Genomic DNA, 19,681 nt, shown 5'->3' on the forward strand with positions numbered 1-19,681 from the left:
GACAAAACAAAACAAACATTGCAAATAAACATAGCATTGCAGACAAAGATAACTTTTAGTCAAAGCAAAGCAAAGCAAAGAGTCGGAATATCTGTAGTTACTTAAATCTGAAAACATGAAGTAGGACGGTTTCTTTTTCAAAGAGTAACATCTCAACGGATGTGCAGACATACTCTTGATAGAATGTTGGTGCTACTGAAGCAGATTTTGGGTAAAGGTCATGCTGGGTGGTTCACCATTGCCATCCCAGCAGTCAAACAGGGAAGGAAATTTGAATTTAGAAATAAGTGTTGGCAATAACTCACCTAGTCTTCTTTAACATCCAACAACTAATGCTAGCACACAGGGGGGGGGGGGGGCGCTCAGTTTAACGTCCCTCCGATGAATGGTGCACACGCTGATGCCTCGCTCTGCATGTGAAACACCAGGGAAACAATTTATAGCTGGATCGGGATTCAAACACAGGTCAAAGGCAAATATGCACAACTCCAAGCTGTCCTGTCTGCCCATGCAGAAATTAAGTGGGAAAATCACCAGCAATGGATGAGAAAAAATGGAAGCAGTACGACTCAATAGATGCATATGAAAAATTATGATAAATGGCTTGGAGTTGGAACTGTGAATCTACACTTTTGTTACAGGCACAATTGGACGTACTCAATATTTTCCTAACCATTTGCAAGGTTATACACACACCATGTCCAATTAATGTCTGCAATAATCTTACTGTTGTATAATTTTCAACACAATTTCCGACAAGATTTGACAGATTAATTTTCACGTGCAAAAATTGTCTAAAACTGAAAAGCAGGGCTCCGAGGTGAGTAGCGAAAATGGCGTGAATGTGTTTGGCACGAACGGGTTCTCGGCGCGCTTGGGACAAAGGCGAGACCCGGGCGTTCGCGTTCGCGACCCGGGCAACGGAATACACCGCACAATGTATTCCGTCGTATATTATAACACCTTTTTCTTCTTCTTCTTTAAAAGGCTGCTTTCGACTTGCTCACCAAATCTATTCATCCCAAAAAATTCCAAAAAGTGCCTTTTTTCTACAATCCCTAAACTCTCCTGCACTCCATCCTCCATCCAGCGTCCTTAAACGTATTTTTAACTCGAAGGTCACAAGAAACTCATTTTGCAATAAATGTTCGTTTCCCATTAATCGTACACTTTCTAAAATCCAATCTCACCCCTCCCCTCCAAATCTTCCCCATAACCCCTCCCCTCCAAATCTTCCCCATCACCCCTCTCCTCCAAATCTTCCCCATCACCCATCCCTTTCAAATCTTCCCCCTTTCCCCTCCCCTCCTAATCCTCCCCATCACCCATCCCTTTCAAATCTCCCCCCTTACCCCCTCCCTCCTAAACTACCCCATCACCCCTCCCCTCCAAGACTCCCCCTCACCCCTCCCTTCCTAGACTCCTCCCTCACCCCTCCCCTCCAAATCTCCCCCATATCCCATCCCTTTCAAATCCCTCCCCTTGTCCCTTCCCTCCCAAACTCCCCCCTCGCCCCTCCCCTTCAAATCTCCCCACCCTCATTTCTTCTCAATTTCCCCCCTCTCACTCCCCTTCCTCAAAGCGTCCTCCCCGCTTCTTCCCCCTTCCAACTCTCACCTCCATCTCCCCCAACCTTCTGCCTCACTCTTCCCCCTCCTCAAATAACACCTCATTGTGCCTCACCCAATCACCATCAAACCTCTTGTCCGCCCCATCCTTCCCTTTCTCCGAGCTATTCTGAAATCTCTGACACACCTTCAACAGCTCTCCCTACCTCTTCCACCTCTTCCACATCTTACCCTACCCCTCCTCCCCCCTGTTCTGTATCCGATGCTCCCCCTACCTCTTCATTAACGGTATGGACCTCAAACATCCGGGGCCTTTGTTCAAACTTAACTGATCTCTCCATACAGGTTGCTTCTGTCAAACCAGACGTGATCTGCTTACAGAAACTTTCCTCCTTCATGATGTCTCTGATTCCTTAGTATCTCTCCCGGGTTACTCCCTCCTCCGGTATGATAGACCTGAGCCTCGTCCTGGAGGTGGGGTTGCTATCTTTATCAAAAACTCTCTTCCTCACTCGCCCTGCACTGCACTCTCTCCACCTCACCCCCAGGAATACCTCTGGCTACGGCTTCCCCTTCGCTCCCACCTCTTGTTCATATGTGTGTTGTACCGTCCTCCAAACAGTGATGACTCCATCTACATCTCGCTGTCTGATAATATGGACCAACTTCTATCTACTCATGCCAACTCTCTCTTCCTCATATGTGGTGATTTCAATTGTCACCATGCCAGTTGGCTGGGTGTGGGTACCTCTCTCACCAGCCATGGCTCCTCAGCAAAGGACTTCTGCGACTCACTGGGACTGACACAATCTGTCAATTTCCCGACCCGGATCTCAGTCAACGGAGCATCTTCTCTTCTGGACTTGGTTATGACTAACTTCCCTGAAAATGTCTGCTGCTCTTTTTCTGCTCCATTCGGATCATCTGATCATGTCCTTGTTAAAGTGGACATCTCTCTGACCATTCTCAGGGAGCCTGCTCAGCGTCGACGAGTCTGGCATTTCACTCAGGCCAACTGGCACGGTCTTCAAGCAGCCATCAATCATCTGGACTGGTCTCCCATCTCGACCACCTCTGACATCAACTCATCCTGGGAATTCTTCCAAAGTAAATTACTCTCTCTCATGCACAGATTTATCCCATCTCGTCTTCAGTTGTCATACCCTTCCTCCCGTCCATGGTACACGGAATCTTGTGGTGAGGCTGTTGCCCCGAAACAACTTGCCTTCGTCTCCTGGAAAGCAAATCCAATGGAAGGAAATCTCATTTCCTTTCACAAAGCCCGAAACAAGTGTGTGTCCACCCTCAGGAGAGCCAGGAAATAATATCTCTCCGTTCTCAAGACCGAACTCTCTTATCTGTCTCCCTCTTCCAAATCCTGGTGGCGTCTGGTCAAATCTGTTTCTGGTGTTTGTTCCCCCTCCATCCCCTCCCTTACCTCAAACGGCTACACAGCTGACTCCGCACGTGAAAAAGCTGAATGCCTCAACTCTGTGTTTGCCTCTAAATCTTGTGTCCCAAACCCATCCCTCTCTGTACCCACCATACCCAGTCGTACCCAGCTGCTCCTGGACTCCGTGTCCTTTCCTCCTGACAAGGTGGAAAAGTTTCTGTCAACCCTCGACTCTGATTCTGCAACCTGACGGCATCAGCCCACGGGTCCTGAAATCATGTTCTTCCGCTCTTTCACTTCCTCTCTCTGTTCTCTTCACCCTCTCTTTTGCTCAAGGTCAACTGCCATCTCTCAGTCAACGGAGCATCTTCTCTTCTGGATTTGGTTATGACAAACTTCCCTGAAAATGTCTGCTGCTCTTCTTCTGCTCCAATCGGCTCATCTGATCATGTGCTTGTCAAAGTGGACATCTCTCTGACCATTCTCAGAGAGCCTCCTCAGCGTCGACGAGTCTGGCATTTCACTCAGGCCAACTGGCACGGTCTTCAAGCAGCCATCAATCATCTGGACTGGTCTCCCATCTCTACCGCCTCTGACATCAACTCATCCTGGGAATTCTTTCAAAGTAAATTGCTCTCTCTCATGCACAGATTTATACCATCTCGTCTTCAGTTGTCATACCCTTCCTCCCATCCATGGTACACGGAATCTTGTGGTGAGGCTGTTGCCCTGAAACAACTTGCTTTCGTCTCCTGGAAAGCAAATCCAACGGAAGGAATCTCATTTCCTTTCACAAAGCCCGAAACAAGTGTGTGTCCACCCTCAGGAGAGCCAGGAAACAATATCTCACCATTCTCAAGACCGAACTCTCTTATCTGTCTCCCTCTTCCAAATCCTGGTGGCGTCTGGTCAAATCTGTTTCTGGTGTTTGTTCCCCCTCCATCCCCTCCCTCACCTCAAACGGCTTAACGGCTGACTCCGCACGTGAAAAAGCTGAATGCCTCAACTCTGTGTTTGCCTCTAAATCTTGTGTCCCAAACCCATCCCTCTCTGTACCCACCGTACCCAGTCGTACCCAGCTGCTCCTGGACTCTGTGTCCTTTCCTCCTGACAAGGTGGAAAAGTTTCTGTCAACCCTCGACTCTGATTCTGCAACTGGTCCTGACGACATCAGCCCACGGGTCCTAAAATCATGTTCTTCTGCTCTTTCACTCCCTCTTTCTGTTCTCTTCACCCTCTCTTTTGCTCAAGGTCATCTGCCATCTGCTTGGAAATCAGCCAACATCACCGGTTTGCACAAAAAAGGTGCAAAAACAGATCCCAGCAACTACAGACCAATCAGCCTTCTCCCAATTATCAGCAAAGTCATGGAATCCATCATTGCTTCAGATATTAAATCTTTCCTCTTCTCCAATGGCTTGATCTCTGATCATCAATTTGGTTTCAGACCTGGTCACTCTACTCTGGACATGCTGCTTCTGCTTTCTCAACAATGGATGGAGGTCCTCAACGCCAAACAGGAAATTAGAGCTGTCTCCCTTGACATTTCACCTGCCTTTGATACGGTCTGGCACCCTGCTCTGCTCACCAAACTCTCCTCCTTTGGTATCCATGGAAATCTCCACGCATGGCTGGCGGACTTCCTCTCTGGTCATAGTCAACGTGTGGCCCTGAATGGGTTTCTCTCATCTCCTCTTCCTGTTCAGGCTGGAGTTCCCCAAGGTAGTGTTCTGGGCCCTGTGCTTTTTCTGGTCTTCATCAATGATCTCTCTGACTCTCTTGAAAATCCTCTCTATCTCTTTGCTGACGACTCTACTCTCTGTCGCTCCATTCCTCATCCCTCAGATCGGCAGTCTGCAGCCTCCTCACTCTCTGCAGACCTGGACAAAATCACAGACTGGTCAAACAAGTGGAACATGTCTTTCAATCCTGACAAATCTCACACTCTTACAATGTCTCTCCGAAAGGACCGACTGGACAACCCTCCCATCTACTTTCTCAACAATCCTCTCCAAGAAGTTCTGTCGCTCAAGCTTTTGGGTCTCACTATCTGCCATGATCTTTCTTGGGAAAACCACATTTCCAAGCTGGCCTCCAAAGCCAGTCGCCGACTGGGCATCCTCCGTCGTGCGAAGTCCTTCCTTGGCACACCTGAGCTCCTCACCACATACAAGGCTTTCATCCGCAGCTCAATGGAATACTGTTCCCCCCCCTCTGGGCTGGTGCTCCTGCCTCACACCTTGCTCGGCTTCACGCTGTTGAGGCCAAAGCTTTCAGAATCATTGGAATCTCCTGCGATGTAGTCAACACCGAGGGCCTTTCACTCACTCACCGCAGGCAGGTTGGTGGTCTTTCTGTCTTCTACCGACTCCTCTCCGGCCTTGCTCCTCCAGCTCTCTCTGTGCTCTGTCCCCCCAATATTCCTTCAGGTCGCACAAGATCTGCCTGCAACCCTCTTATGGTTAAACTGCCAAAGTCTAGGCTCTCTGCTCACCTTCACTCTTTCATTCCCCTTTTCTCCCGCCTCTGGAACAAACTGCCCCACTCCGTTCAATCCCACTCCTCCCTCCAGGTCTTTAAAACAGCTGTTTACCACCATCTCTCATCTTCCCCCATCGAAAACCTTGATCTTTTCTACCCCCGGTAATTCACCCCAGAGTCCTTGCAGTGTTCATATGTTTTATTCCTCTCCCACCTCCCCCCAAGTCCTCCCGATGTCCCTGCTCTCAAATGTTGTGTTTGTGTCCTTCCCCCTCTTCCCCCTCTCTTTTGTGTCCTTCCCCCTCTCTCCCCATCTTGTCTGCCGCTCCCCTTGTTTTTTGTGTTTTGTGTGTCGGTTTGTCTTTTTGTGTGATTAATGTTAGCTCTTTCACGAGCCTCGATCTTGTATACAAAAAAAAAAAAAAAAAAAATCTGCTTGGAAATCAGCCAACATCACCGCTTTGCACAAAAAAGGTGCAAAAACAGATCCTAGCAACTACAGACCAATCAGCCTTCTCCCAATTATCAGCAAAGTCATGGAATCCATCATTGCTTCGGATATGAAATCTTTCCTCTTCTCCAATGGCTTGATCTCTGATCATCAATTTGGTTTCAGACCAGGTCACTCTACTCTGGACATGCTGCTTCTGCTGTCTCAACAATGGATGGAGGTCCTCAATGCCAAACAGGAAATTAGAGCTGTCTCCCTCGACATATCACGTGCCTTCGATACGGTCTGGCACCCCGCTCTGCTCACCAAACTCTCCTCCTTTGGTATCCATGGAAATCTCCACGCATGGCTGGCGGACTTCCTCTCTAGTCGTCGTCAACGTGTGGCCCTGAATGGGTTTCTCTCATCTCCTCTTCCTGTTCAGGCTGGAGTTCCCCAAGGCAGTGTTCTGGGCCCTGTGCTTTTTCTGGTCTTCATCAATGATCTCTCTGGCTCTCTTGAAAATCCTCTCTATCTCTTTGCTGATGACTCCACTCTCTGCCGCTCCATTCCTCATCCCTCAGATCGGCAGTCTGCAGCCTCCTCACTCTCTGCAGACCTGGACAAAATCACATACTGCGCAAACAAGTGGAACATGTCTTTCAATCCTGACAAATCTCACACTCTTACGATGTCTCTCCGAAAAGACCGACTGGTCAACCCTCCCATCTACTTTCTGAATAATCCTCTCCAAGAAGTTCTGTCACTCAAGCTTTTGGGTCTCACTATCTGCCATGATCTTTCCTGGGAAAACCACATTTCCAAGCTGGCCTCCAAAGCCAGTCGCCGACTGGGCATCCTCCGTCGTGCGAAGTCCTTCCTTGGCACACCTGAGCTCCTCACCACATGCAAGGCTTTCATCCGCCGCTCAATGGAGTACTGCTCTCCCCTCTGGGCTGGTGCTCCTGCCTCACACCTAGCTCGTCTTCACACTGTTGAAACCAAAGCGTTCAGAATCATTGAAATCTCCCGCGATGACGCTATCTCCGAGGGCTTTTCACTTACTCACCGCAGGCAGGTTGGTGGTCTTTCCGTCTTCTACCGCCTCCTCTCTGGCCTTGCCCCCCCCCCCCCCCCCAGCTCTCTCTGGGCTCTGTCCCGCAAATATTCCTACAGGTCGCACAAGATCTGCCTGCAACCCTCTTATGGTTAAACTGCCAAAATCAAGACTCTCTGCTCACCTTCACTCCTTCATTCCTCTTTTCTCCCACCTCTGGAACAAACTCCCTCACTCTCTTCAATCCCACTCCTCCCTCCAGGTCTTTAAAACGGCTGTTCACCACCATCTCTTATCTTCCCCAATCCAAAACCTTGATCTTTTCTACCCCCGCTAATTTCACCCCAAATCCACTTTTTTGAGGTGCCTTTTGACTTCTTTCCTGGAAGTCCTTGGTGTCCTTGCGTTTTATACCTATCCTGCCTCCCCCCAGGCCCTCTCCCTCCAAAAACATCTCCCGATGTCCCTGCTCTCAAATGTTGTGTTTGTGTGCTCCCTCCCCTTCTCTCCCCATCTTGTCGACCGCTCCCCTTTTTATATACTTTGTTTGCTTGTTTGTTTGATTTGTTTGTTTGATAAATGTTAGCTCTTTCACGAGCCTCGACTCTGTATACAAAAAAATATATATATATATATTGGTCCATTTGCAAGAAAAAAAAACCGGGGATATATATTTTTGTTGTTGTTGTTTTTTTACAAAGTGGCTTCGATAGGAAAGTGAAGGGTCAGGCACATGCTGTGCTGCAGAGAAACCAGAGGGTGTCTTGTGAAGGCTCCATGGCAAGGTTTCCGTGCATCTCATACCCTGCCCCCCCCCCCCCCTCCACCCCTTTTCTCCCCTGCAGCTTGTCTGCGATGGGAAGTTGACAGGCCCATAAATTCAGCTTAATCATAGGATATTCCCATAATCTTGAACGGATTGGTTTCCACGGCGTCAAGCTGAGCAAAGTGTGAGGCAGGGGAGTCAGCCCAGAGGGGAGAGCAGTAGTAGGAAAAGGGGGGTTCTGGGACACATAAAATATAACATTGGAGTCAATGGGGAAAAAGGGAAAAACTTGACTCACAGCCCATCTCTCGTTAAATTACACCCTTTTTCTCCCTTTCAACTAAGCTCATTTACCAACGACTAAAACACATTAAATTTAACATTGACGTCAATGGGGAAAATTAAGGAAACTTATTGACTCACACCCTCCCTGCATTTAACTTATTAACTCTCCCCATTTTTCATTATACTCGTACAGAGACCCAACAAATATTTGTGTTTCATTTTTAGGTAATAATTTTATTCTCTTAAAAGCAGAATCACCATCTACCATTGCATCATTTTCAGTTAAGGCTTGCCCAGGCTTGCCCAGGGAATTTCCACAGGAAATGACATGCACCAACCATTCTTATATAAAGGGTTCCAGCGCAGGCTTTTTTAAACAGACTTCCTTAGTCAGGTTCACTATGTTTTTTCGTTCAAAATCATGGTAGATTAGCAAACCTATACATTTTTGGAAACGTTATTACATGGAAAATCTGAAAATCAATGTTTACATTTGCCAATTCCGACCAATTCGATTCGACCAATTCGACCAATCGACCAATCGTTTTGATCGACCATTTGACCATTTCGATCGATTCGATTCGATTCGATTCATCGAATTCGATTCGATCGACCATTCGACCAATTCGATTTGCCAATCAATTTGACCGACCTTTGCTTGTGTGGAACGGACTGTGAAAACGATGCGGACTATATTGTCGGATACGACACACAGGACAGTGATGACGAACTCTAAATGGCATATTCTGTAATCGTGTATGTTTGATGCCATTGAACGCCTGTGTATATTTTGTCATTGACTGCCTGTGTAGATGTGAAGTTATACTGACTGCATGTGTATATATGATTTTGCTGACTGCCTGTGTATGTTTGGTGATATGAATTATTGTGACACATTTTGATGTTATTAACTGCCTGTACAAAATGATAACATGTATTTGATTATGCAACTTATCGTGAATATAAAGACAGTATTTTGCAATTCAAAACCTTTGATTCGTGTCTTACCATTCCCCATAGCACTAATTTGATACTTTCATTGGATTCCTTGTCCCTGAAAATATAGGTTTAGTATATTTTTAAAAGTTTTTAGGGTAATTAGAGGCAGAAATAGAACAAAATATGTATTTTACAGTGGCCATTTTGAAAATCCAAAATGGCCGCCATACAGGTATCTCTCCAAATGTAAACATTGATTTTTAGTTTCCTTATGCTATAACCTTTCCAAAAATGTATAGGTTTGCTAATCTACCATGATTTTGAACAAAATATAATTTATTGACATAGTGAACCTGACTACCTGCTTCTCTTGAGAATGGACTACTGCCCAGAGCTTGAGTGGGATGACTTGGCACTTCCTTGGAGTTCTACTACCTGTATGGAACTCAACCTTCAAATTGATGGACTGGATTCAAACCTCTTATCAATGGAGGTAAGAGTTTATTTATTAATTTTTTTATTTATTTTTACAAAGTTTGATTTATACAAATAATAATATTGTATTAAATTAATACATTGTTATTTTCTCTCACAGGAAATTGTATCTAAGATAATAATAATAATAATTCATTTATTTTGTATAGCGCTTTTCAAGAAGCCCAAAGGCGCTTTGACAGAGTGGAAAATATAATGCATAACAATACATGAAAACAACAATTGCAAAAAGACAAGAATCAATAGGGAAATATTTAAAGCAAAAGGAGGGAGAAGGAGAAGAGATAGTCAGGGGTTAAATGCTGTGGGTTGAATGCTGAATGCAGTGTTGAACAGGTGGGTCTTTAGTGATGTTTTGAATGTGGTGAGTGAGGAGGAGTCTCTGATGGTGTGAGGTAGTGAGTTCCAGAGGGTGGGAGCAGCGATGGAGAAGGCCCTGTCCCCCCAGGATCGGAATTTGGTCCGGATGGAGGGAGTCAGGAGGTTGGTACCAGCAGAGCGGAGGTTGCGGGTGGGAGTGTGTCTGGAGAGGAGGTCAGCCAGGTAGGATGGGGCCAGGTTATGGAGGGCTTTGTATGTCAAGAGGAGGATTTTGTACTGGATTCTCTGGGGGATGGGGAGCCAGTGAAGCTTGTAAAGGACGGGGGTGATGTGGTCACGGGTCCGGGAATGGGTGAGTAGACGGGCAGCGGAGTTCTGAATGTATTGGAGTTTATTGGTGATTTTTGAGGGTGAACCATAGAGGAGGCTATTGCAGTAGTCCAGACGGGAGGTGATGAAGGCGTGGATGAGGGTTTCTGCAGCCGTGGAGGAGAGGGATGAGCGGAGACGGGCAATGTTTTTCAGGTGAAAGAAGGCTGACTTTGTGATCTGTAATATGAAATGTGATCTGTAATATGATGTAATATGAAAATACCACTTTTACCACAACTTGGGGTGAAATTATTGATTTGTTTGAAGACCTTTTGAGCAACCAAGACCAACAGAATGAGTTCTATCCTGATGATCCAGCCAAAGAGTTATACCTTGGAGACTCACTAAATTTGGGTAAAACATATTGAGTTCTGTCTAGATGGTTCTAACTGTGGAGCCTACCTGGGAGACTCACTAAATTTGGGAAAAACATATTATGAGGTCTACCTCGATGGTTCTAACTGTGGAGCCTACCTTGGAGACTCACTAAATTTGGGAAAAACATATTATGAGGTCTGCCTAGATGGTTTCAGGGGACCATGGGGACCGCAAGGCTAACCCCCGCTCTAGCAGGGAAAATGGCCTTAAAATGCATGTTGTTGTTGTTGTTGCCTAGATGGTTTCAATACCTACCTTGGAGACCCACTAAATTTGGGAAAAACATATTATGAGTTCTGTCTTGATGGTTCTAACTGTGGAGCCTACCTTGGAGACTCACTAAATTTGGGAAAAACATATTATGAGTTCTGTCTTGATGGTTCTAAATGTGGAGCCTACCTTGGAGACTCACTAAATTTGGGAAAAACATATTATGAGGTCTGCCTAGATGGTTTCAATACCTACCTTGGAGACTCACTAAATTTGGGAAAAACATATTATGAGGTCTGCCAAGATGGTTTCAATACCTACCTTGGAGACTCACTAAATTTGGGAAAAACATATTATGAGGTCTGCTTGGATGGTTTCAATACCTACCTTGGAGACTCACTAAATTTAATAAAATCAGGAAAAGAGTTTTGCCTTGGAAACTTTGAAAACTGGTTTAATTTTGGAGACTCCACTTGCGGGACCCATCTTGGAGACTCTTTGGATTATAAAGCAATGAACAATGTTCTTTGTTTAATGACGCCTGATTTAAGGTAAGTTCAGTTGATTTAAGGTAAAATGAATTAAATTATATATGTTATTTAACTCAATATTAGATAAGTAATATTTTTTTTACATATATTTCAGCAATATCAAGAAAGTTCGAGGAAGAAAATGCTGGAAAATTCTTTCTCCCCATTTCCACTTCTTCAAACTTGAAAGCCTTGAAGGACAGAATTGGAAGAAGAGGAAAAAAAATTAATTATGTTTGGTTAGGGTTGGGTTGGGGTTCTGGATGTGAAGTGAATTTTTGAATGAATGTCATACCTCAAAGACTCATTTATCTTGTATTATCATTGAATTTTTTTTTTTAAGTTGGAAAAAAATGAATAGAATTGGAAGGTTATACAAAGAGATGGAGTTAATAACTTTTTTAAATCGTTGATGTAATGGATACAGTTGTTTGGACTTACAAATTTGGTGTTTTAATGTGGGGTTTATGGTTCAGTTTTCCTCACCCTAAACCAAAACCAAAGCATACACCTACTATACACCCCGGACTTGGCCCTCGAGTGTGCACAGCGATGTACAGTAGAGGATTGTGAAGCGCCAACCCATTGCTTTCAAGGACATTATCTGCTTATTTGTGTCTTTTGTAATTCTTGTGAATAAAATGAACCCAAGATTTCTTCCCCATTTAAATCATATAATTTATAAGTCCAAGGGACGGTATCCATTACATCAACGATTTTAGAAAGTTCATTAGTCCATCTCTTTGTATAACCTTTCTCAGAATGGCTTTTCCATCTGTATATTCTTACAATATCACCAACTCTGAACTTGGGTTTTCTCAAATTAATCTCCTTTTCATATTCTAATTTTGTAAATGATTCTGATGGTTTTGATTTTGTTGATGAATGAACGCTATTATTGTAATTATCTACAATATCCTGAATTAAATATACCCATTGTTGAGAACCGAGTTGTGTGAATTTTTTATATAATCTCTTTCAAAGTGCGATTAAAACGCTCAATAACAACTGCATTTCCTTCATTAAAGGTGCTGTATAATTTAATACCCTCCACCTTAAGAAATTTTATAAATATTTTGTGATAGAACTCTGTTCCCTCATCAGTCCATAACTTTTTTGGTTTTCTTTTACTTTTACAAAATATTTCACTGAAAGCTAACATAAGAGTATTACCATTTTGTTTTTCAAAGGAGCAACCTATGCAATACTCCCTGACAAAAACTTTTGTATATCTCCCCCACTTTTATGCTTAGAAATGAATTGACACTTTTTAGAGCCACACACTAAACATATCCCCTTTTCATGAACTCTATTATTTTTACCTTTAACATACGATATATTTTTAGTATTAGTTTTCTTTTTACACTTCACACAATAACTCATTTATTTATGAGAAAAATTCATACAGAGTGTGAAAACTTTTTCTATCTTGATTTTTAAAACATAAAGAATCCTTAGGAATGCCTTCACTCTCTCATCCATTTATTTACAAATAAAACTAACTAAAGTCAATAACACCAACATCATCAACCACATAATCTTTTCCTTCTTCTTCTTCTTTATCCCCACTTTCTCGTTTAAATCTCCTCCCAGTAATTGAAGACAATGATGCCGTTTTTCTTGAAAGTAATATTTTCATTAGACTTTGAAATTCTTCATTTTCCTCCTCAGTGCGTTGAGTTTGATTTATTTTCTGTAATACCTTCAATATGTTATTAATCTCACTGGTTTCCATATTCTTATATTTTTCCTCCCTCTCCTCCCTCTCCCATTCTTCCCTTACCTCCTTCACCCATTTCTCCCCTTCCTCCTTTTTCTCCTTTTTCTCCCTTGCCTCCCTCTCTCTTTCCTCTCTCTCTCTCTCTTTCCTCCCTTGCCTCCCTCTCCTTTTTCTCACTCTGTTCCTTCTCTTCTTCAACTCCTTCATCATCCCTTGCTACCCTTGAGTTTGAGCCCCGTAGAATATCATACATATATTCATCTGGATTTTGAGATATTCTTGCATCTGTAATTATTTTTCTCATAATAGGATACCAATAGGATTTGTTGATGATTTCTAAAAGACTTTTATGTTTCATAACTTTTAGAAGTTGATTTATACAGACTTGGCATTTAATATGAAATTTTTTTTTTTCTTGACTTGGGTTTACTTTCTTAACTCAGTATATCAATCTGGTGAGTTTATTTTACACTTTGGTGATTTAGTTGTTAAAAGAACCATGTCACTGATTGTCTGTCGCAGCAAGAAGTCAACAACAGGATTATATCACAGGTGGGGTGACAAAATGTATGGACAGGTGCATTTGATGATTGGCTTCACAGTCGGGTATACAAGGGTTGTTGCATTCTGCATTAGTGGAAAACAACTGCTGCACGTCTCCAAAAGTTATTGCCGCTTCCTCTGGAGATGGTCCGTCAACTCGACAATGCTGTTTGTCATGGAGTGGTGGCTTTACGAAATTACGGCATGAAACAGCATGCTATTGTTCGGCAGTATGGCATCACTCAAGGTCAGGTGTCAAAGATCCTGAAACGAAATGCTCAGAGGGGTGTCCCTACTCCAATACCGAGGCCAGGACGTCCCCGCAGAACCACAAGGAGGGATGATCGCCAGCTGCACCGGTTAGTCCGCAATGGCCGTACCAAGCCAGCTAATCGGCTTAGGGCTGAGTGGCAGCAACTGACAAATGTGCCTGTATCCAGAAGGCTAGTCAACCAACGACTGGTTCAAGCAGGCTATCGTGCCAGGCGTCCCTTGAGAAAGCCACGCCTGACCAGACAACACCGCCAGCGCCGATTGCAGTGGGCCAGAGAGCACCATCAATGGCAGCCAGGACACTGGAATCACCTGATCTTCAGTGACGAGTCTAGATTTCTGGTCTATCGTCAAGATGGCCGCGTCCGAGTGCGCAGACAAGTGCATGAAGCCTACAACAAAGATTGTATAGTGCCAAGAGTCCAAGCTGGAGGTGGTGGGGTGAACGTTTGGGCTGCTTTTCATGCAGGGGGCAAAACTGACCTGGTTGTTCTGAATGGAAACCTGAACCAGTTCAAGTACAGGGCCATTCTGGAAGAAACATTGCTTCCATTTGTTCGTGCAGCCTTTCGAGGAAACTTTGTCTTCCAAGATGACAATGCACGGCCTCATCGTGCTTGCATGATCCAACACTTTCTTGCTGACCGTGGTGTAGAGCATATGGAGTGGCCTGCCATGTCCCCGGATATGAATCCGATAGAGAACTTGTGGGCAAAATTAACGCGTCAAATCGACCACTTGGACCAGCAGCCGACCTCTGTGCGTGAATTGCAGCAGGCTATTGTCACTGCATGGCAAGCGATTCCTGTCCAAACCTTGGCAAATCTCGTGAACAGCATGCCTCAACATGTACGTGCTCTCCTGAATGCTCATGGGGGTTACTAGAAGTACTGAACTGTAATTTTACTGTCCGTAATCCCAGTCGTAATTAAACTTTTGTTTTTGTGAAAAAAAAATTTGGCTAATGTGCAAAATAAAGAGATACTTCTGGAAAACGTACAGAAGTTTAACACAGTACTGTCCATGAATTGAGTTCGATATCAGTTTACATCACTTTCAAGGATCAATTTATTTGTTTCGAAATGTCAAATGTGGTTTTTGTTTCTTTTAAAGGTCACATTAACAACATCTAGAATAATTTCAACATAATTCCAATGAACTTTTGGTTCGAAGACATCTTGAAAAGTAAGTTGACCCCCACAAAAAAAATATTCCATATTAAATGCCAAGTCTGTATTTACTCCCGCCAGGGAGTAATGCATTCGATCTTGTGTGTGTGTGTGTGTGTGTGTGTGTGTGTGTGTGTGTGTGTGTGTGTGTGTGTGTGTGTGTGTGTGTGTGTGTGTGTGTGTGTGTGTGTGTCCATGTGTTTGTGAACAAGATATGTGGAAAAGTTCTGAACGGATTTGGATGAAAGTTGGTGGGATGATTGCCCTTGGGATAAGGAAGAATTGATTAGTTTTTGGTGAAGCTCAGGATATTATTCCGGATCCAGGAATTTTTTGAAGGATTTTTTTACCATTTGAAGATAGGGCTCATTTTTTTTAACATTATCTTCTATATATTCTATATTTAACATTGTGATATGAAAATAGTTTTCATATTTGTTGTAAATGTAGTTTAAACTCGTGGTTATGCATTAGAGCGGTGCATTTTTTTAGCAGTGTCGTCTTCAATTTTCATTTTTTTGGTCTAATAAAGACATATTCTGTCATTTTAAAACCACCAAAGTGTGTATTAGGTTTCCCCATTTCATAAAATGTGTCGTTTGATACGTAGAATGCTTTAAAACTGTTTTTTTGTTTTTTGTTTTTTTTACCTCAGAAGAGATATCAACATTTACCTCAGCGAATGTCAATCGCGGTGTCAGTATTTGATGAACGTATAAAGACTTAGGTGACTTATAAGTGTGACCAGCATGTGCACGGGATTCTTCCCAGAAGAATGAGTGGTCGCATTAGCTTGTACGACTTAAAATGAGTGAGTTTTGTTTCACGTTTGGGCCAGTGTTACATGTTGTATCCCTAAGGAATGAAACAAACGTTTTTTCTGGCTTACAATTTTATTTGAAGTCACACATGCCTCAAAATACACTCACCTATATGAAATTGAACGCTGAATCCGAAAATGCAAATGAAATTGCCTTGTTTTTTTTTTTTTTACATTATCTTCTATATATTCTAAATATATATCTGTGCAGTGTCTGTCTTGTGTTGTCTTGTCTTGTGTTGTCACTGAACTACTCCCTCAAACTTTTGTGAAATCGTACTATTCCAACTTGACCCACGGCGGGAGTATGCGCTCTACTGAGTGGCGTTCTAGTTAATATTTTAATCAAATCTTCATTTGAGGGTTTATCAATATCACTGTAAGGCCAGTCCTTAATTACAAAATTCCCATGTCTATGTTCTAATTCATAAGGAATATAATATCTAACACCCTTTTCTTGTAAGTATCCTTGAATACAAAAATTATAATTCTCTTGTAGTTTTCTCCCTGCCATTTATGTATAAAAAAATTAATGTTTCTGAAATATATGTGAGATTTATATTATGACAGGTAATACCACCCCATCTTCCAATTGTTAAATCGGTTTGTATTCCTCGGCTTTCTATCTTTATCCGATTTCCTTCCTTCGTCATATAAACTATCACTTCACCATCATATAATTTTCTATTCTTGAAATCGTGTATTTGTTGTCTGTTATTTATGCTTCCACATATCTCATTATCCACACCAAGTGCGTAATATTCTTCGATACGAGAATTATTTAAATAGTGTAGGTCTTGTAGGTTTATTGAAAAAGTCCAATTATACCCCAAATCAGGCATAACATACCCCCATTTTTTTATTCTCATATTAACTAAGTGTCCTTCTTTAAAACCACCTTTTAGAGGCCATTTTTCCCCACAAAGCGGGGGTTGGCCTTTTTTGGGGACCGTGGTTGTTGTTGTTTTTTGGTCCCCTTTTTGAAGCAATGTTTTACGGCCGGATGCCCTTCCTGCCGCCAACCCTGTTTGTCGCCTTTTTACGACACACAGGGAATTACCAGTGAACTGGTACTCAATTAGCCGACCTCGGAAGGATGACAGGCTGAGTCAACCCCCCTGGCGTTAATTCAGCGATCGACCGGGATTCAAACCCAGGATCCTAGGATCCTAAGCTGGCACCCTAGCCGCTAGCCCAACACCAGGCTCTGGTAGTTTAGGATTGAAAATCTCTTCGCACCATCTGCATCCACTCACCTGAGGTGAGAAGCCTCCACACCAGTTTTTGCAAATGTTTGGAAATGTGAGACGTATCATGACGGAGTTTGACATTGTGTATGTTTATTCCATTCCAAAGAAGTGTCCTTCTTTAAAGAATTCAATTTTAAAGTAGATTGTTAAATTTAACAAGCATTCTGAGTATTGCGCTGCAATACATGTCCCCTACCGGCAGTCTGTCGTCCGGAAAACTGTTGGGGAAATTACCAAAGTTCAAAGTGCCATAACTTTGTCAAAAATGATCGAAACGTCGTGAAGTTCGAACGTGATCTGTAACTTATCATGTGGAAACCATGTACCAAGTTTGAAATCATTAGCATTAAGAGTTTAGAAAAAAAAAGTCCGGAAAACTGATCTTTGCGTGACGGACTGACAGACGGACAGACTGACAAGCGGAGGGATGGAGTGCAAACCTATAGTCCCCTCCGGTGTACACCGGTAGGGAACTAATAAGGAAAGGTGTATGGTTTGCAGGACCAGGTGTTGTGGTTGTAAATTTTACTTGTTTGGTAAAGAGTGCTGCATAATATTTTGTTAAATCACTGAATCTAACCAAGTCATTGGCATCTGTGGGGCTTGGATAAATTGATTAATTTATAAGTATTCTTCATATTAATATTTTTTGTTATATTATATTTTTGTCATTCAGCCTGTGCCTTTGTATAATAATTTGATAAATCAATATCCAACTCTCGGGATACTCCAAAGATAGAACCACCTTTTCCAACATAAGTCATTTATATTAGATTTAAAATGACATCATAAAAATTTTCATTATTATCGAGTTGAAATAATACATGAAAACATAATTGACCACAACATTTAGAATGAATGTCTTTGACTTGAAATGTTTGATAAACACCAATCTGTAAGAATTGTATTACTTCAACAGGTGGTGGTATACCATAACTATAAAAATAATATTTATCCTGACTATTATGAATACAAACCCAATGAGAACCATTCTGTGTATCTAAATTCATGATAATATTATTTGTATTCTTGGACAACTTTGTTAATTCATCTCTCATACAAATAACCACATTATCAATTTTTAGTTTTTTACAATACTTAGCAAGTTCTATATTTGACGTATTCTTTCCAAATTGTTTAAACCATTTATCCATTTATTTATGAGAAAGATATAATCCATTACCCCTTTTATTTAGTTTAACACCTGCCTGTGTGATAGAAGAAAGCATATCTTCAACTAACAATCTCGCTTTATCAGGTAGGCTTTCAAGCTTTTCAGCAAAATCTACAATTACACCACTTCCACGAATTTGTTTCTCCAACTCCTTGTTATGTCTTTCCAATTCTTTTTGAGCTTATAGTTGTGCCTTCCTTTTGTTAGCAGTTTTTACCGCTGCTGAAATACCACCCGTCAATGCTCCCGCTGCACTTAAACCAGCAAATAAATGAATTAGAAATGGGAGAAATCCTCCTCTCGTCTCTATTATTGAATATTTCTTTCACATAGGTTTTGATATTATAAAATTTAAGTGATCCAGTGTCATTTAGTGTTTTCACCTGCTCTCTTGTGAGCAAAACATCAATTCTTACTGCATCTTTTCTTTGAATTGTATTAACATGAATAATTATATAAGGCTTTTGATTTTGAATACAAGACGATAGTTTATCAAGATTGATTTTATTAACATATACATCAGTTGATGCTTTAGCACTCATTTATTTATTAGAAAATCTATGTGATATTAATCACAACACCATTATCTGTATTTATCTGCAATTCTGTTTCTTCCAAAAGCAAACAATATGTATCAACTTCTTCACTCTCTGCCCTTTCAATGTATAGAGAAGTATCCACTCTATTAAACTTTATAGTTTCCTTTTGAGAACTCAGGTCAATTGTGTAGATTGTATAAAGTTTTTGAAAGGCAGTCATATCCAAAATGGGTTCTTGATTACCGTTGCTTTCACATACCTTTTGGTAAGACTTGTAGGTTTCCGCACAATCATTTTTTTCCCAATCAATTTCCAATCTATCTCGCGGGTAAAATGTACCATCAAGAGAAACCCGAAGTTGTTTCACCTCAACATTATCACTCAGTGCATTATTCTTATCAGTACGTTCATCTCCATCTGGTTTCTTAAAAATAAGCCATAGGTATCGTGGCTTTCCTTGAAGAACACCCAAATTCCAAGTGTAGGTAGTGTGTTCCAGTTTAACGTGTTGACGTCTTCTTTTAAGGTATGATACATTTAGCGGTTTCTTTGAGTTAAGTCTTCTATTCAACATCTCTTCCATTTTAAGATTAGGAGTATATTCACTAATATACCAACACAAATCATTAATAACAAATGTATTATTATCACCAAAAGCATTAGCATCCCCAAAAAGCAATCTATTTAGATTATCATTCCTTTGTAGTTGAAATCGAATTTTAAGTCCATACAAAACTTTATCATAATCACAAAATCCAAATATTTCCTTAACCCTTTGAGTACGGATGACGTCCAGTGCCGCAACCCGTGAAAAGGTTTTGTGTACGGATGATGTTACTACACGTCATCGACTATACCTATAAATAGATCGTCAGTACGTGGTTGCATTCCCGTACCAAAATGCCAAATTAATCCAGTACCGGGGGTATTTTCATCAAAAAAAAAATCCCGTACTCAAAGGGTTATGG

General features: G+C 42.0%; 1 protein-coding gene across 1 annotated transcript in view; it reads right to left on the minus strand.

Moving 5' to 3' along the window:
- The window catches only part of LOC144892617 (uncharacterized), a 200,495-nt gene that overhangs the window by 144,556 nt on the left and 36,258 nt on the right, over window positions 1-19,681 (minus strand). The gene's annotated exons all lie outside the window — the stretch shown is intronic.

Source organism: Myxine glutinosa, chromosome 1, assembly GCF_964187855.1.
Source record: "Myxine glutinosa chromosome 1, kmMyxGlut1.1, whole genome shotgun sequence".
Lineage (NCBI taxonomy): Eukaryota > Metazoa > Chordata > Myxini > Myxiniformes > Myxinidae > Myxine > Myxine glutinosa.